Genomic DNA, 2,811 nt, shown 5'->3' with positions numbered 1-2,811 from the left:
CCAGTGACGAGCTCGTATGGTGTGCAAGTGCAGTTCCTGAGTTCTTTTGTCAGCTGGTTAGATGTATGGAAAGAGGTGAAAATGGACACCGGTGCTCTGACAACTGATACGCATGCTGCACTCAGGCTCACAGCTTATTCCCTAATTGAGGTCTGCCGCTATTGCATTGACGAGCTTCACTTGGAGTATGTCTTGCTTGGCAAATTCCAAACTGACAGCCTCGAAGAAAGGTTTGGAAGATACCGTCGCCTTTGTGGGACAAACTATCATGTCACCATACAGCAAATATATGAGGCGGAAGCGAAGCTAAGGCTGCAAGACTCGCTTATCTTCCCTGAAATGAGAGACATGTGGAAATCTAGCAGCAAAACATTAGATGCCAGCCGCCTCATAGAAGACTACAAGATAAAAATAACAGGATAACAGGAAAAATAACAGGAGATACATAGCAGGATTTTGTGCACATGCAGCTCTAAAAAAGATTCCTTGCACAGCTTGTGCAGAAAACCTTACTGCACAGGAAAGAGAAATGGAGCTGGATCGCAACGTAATAATTGAGAACCTCTCCCGGGGTGGTTTGAAGTTCCCGAGGCCTGTAGTCATAGAGCCGTGCTGCGAATGCAACTAGTTCTTCAGAAATTGACTACACAAGAAAATGTTGTGCAGTTTCATGCTTCCAGACATCAAAGGGAATTGCTGATTAGTTTGACACAAGTAATAGACGATGAAGGATTCGATATCTGTTCTCAAGGTGATCATCCTGATGATGTCTATCAAAATATACTGCGGGCAGCAGCGAACACATTGCTTAAAAATTATGTCCAAATGAAGACAGACCTCTTAAACACTGAACTGTCAAAAAAGAAACAGCAAAGAAAGCTCAAAACGCTTTCGTAATGCAGACCAGCTGCAGACAGGTTGTTTGGTTCAAGGATTTGTTTGTATTGTTTGAAGTCAGTGTATTGTAGTGTGTCTATACAGTGTTTGTGAGGACTCCCTTTTCGTTCTTCAGTGTGCATTTGAAGTAAATCTGTCAGGGTATTGTTCAGTGTTTTTTTAATCAGTTCTAGTATTGGAAAATAAACCGTTCTTCCTTAATGCTACTGTCGCCCACTCTCTTGCTTGCATGACAGCATGACACCGTTAAATAATGGTTTTAACCGCGGGCTTTTAAATGGAACTTCATGTTGGTATGAGAAATCAATTGACACTAAATACTGGTCGTGCATTGAAATTCTTGGACGCTCCCATTTCACTTCGGTTCAAAGGCGAACGGGTGGTAGCAAGCAGGCGCACTCCGGCGGGGTCGGGCAAGGTACATGACGTCACGGACGGAGCGCGCAGGCCTTGAAAAAATTCTAGGTGGCTTTGCCTCAGCTCACGGCATCGATGGTGGAGGCGAAGCCTTGCGTTACAGTGGCTATAACAGGGAAGTGTGATGAACACGCCGGCTCGCGCGTGGCGCTTTGGAAGAAACCTTCCAGGGGGCGCTGCCACACACATACACGTCGGCCGCGACGGCGGATAGCAGCCGCAGCGCAGGGGCCCTGCGCGGAATGCGATCATACGCACGCGCAGTCAGGAATGCAATAACAAATAAGAGAGCTTCACACTACATATATGCTCGCTCGTTCATGGCTGCAAATTGCTATATAGTAGCATAGCCCCTTACGAATTACAGGGCGCCAAGGTAACAATCCGATTGAGCGCACGTCGATGGTAGAATGCAGCTTGTTTTATCTGGTTATCGAATTCAAAGCAAGAAAATTCCCAGTGGTAACTCGGAAGCAAACATTTTATTTTCGACACACTGCTTGCGCGAACAACTGATTTTTTGAAGAATGACTTAGAATCTTTTCAAATCAAACCATTCTCAGTCATCGATGATATTTTGCTACGCGACACGTCTGAGCTGGTGCTCTTTTTTTATCACGAGAACAAAAAGAAAACATTTTGTTTAAATAGTTTACAAGCAGTTCAAACAGAACGTTGTCAGCCTCTGCTAAGTGACGCACCTGAGCTTCAGGTGCTTCTTTTGCTTGCCGTTGTTTTCACGGGAAGAGTGCCTCTTTGTTGAGTGCCTTCGTGTAGGAGTGCAAACGGGGGACCGAAAAAGATTTTGCAACCTGGTTGGTGAGGTTGGGGCCATGCTGTGCACAGCCTACCATGGAATCTTTTTTTTTTCAAGCAGATGACAAGCTTTTCCAAGATGTCACTGTGCAGCTCGTTGTAACTGAACCACACCGAAAAAGTTGTTTCAAGGGCGTCTACGTATGAGAAGAGCTTCTCAGAAGGGTATATGAGGCTCCGCAGAACTTGATGAACATCGCCAGCTATTCGTTGGCTTGTTTGGCGGAAACAAGGAGCTCGTCGAAGCATTCTTTGCACGCAGTCTTCGGGATTGTTTTGTGTGCAACATACCCTGCCATGTAGAAGATTAGCCGCGGATCGCTCACCTTTTCAGGGTACTCATGGTTGGGGAGCATTGCGGACTTCTTTATCATGTGAGAAGCTTCTTCTACCTTCCCACTATCCTCCATCCACTATCTCCATCCACTATCCGCTATCTTCCATCCTCACCACTGAGGAGAAAGGTCAGATCGCCCCCTTGACAGTGGCCACTCCTGGACGCTTTGACAGCAAGAATTGGGCAGAAGAGGGATGGTCGTTGCCACCAGAAAATCGTCTAAGGATACCAAACAATTTCTCTAGGCAGTCTTGGCTCAGCCGGCACGTCAGCCGCTACTTAAAGCCAAGCTTCTCACGAAGGTACTTCATTAGATCAAGCGTGGGCTGAAGGGTGACTCTTAG

General features: G+C 46.3%; 1 pseudogene; it reads left to right on the top strand.

Annotated features, from left to right (window-relative positions):
- Positions 1-339: 339 nt before the first annotated feature.
- On the top strand, positions 340-902 carry LOC126529803 (uncharacterized; annotated as a pseudogene).
- Positions 903-2,811: the final 1,909 nt, after the last annotated feature.

This window comes from Dermacentor andersoni, chromosome 9 (genome assembly GCF_023375885.2).
Source record: "Dermacentor andersoni chromosome 9, qqDerAnde1_hic_scaffold, whole genome shotgun sequence".
NCBI lineage: Eukaryota > Metazoa > Arthropoda > Arachnida > Ixodida > Ixodidae > Dermacentor > Dermacentor andersoni.
The sequence above is the reverse complement of the archived record's forward strand: the minus strand, read 5'-3'. Positions and strand labels throughout refer to the sequence as shown.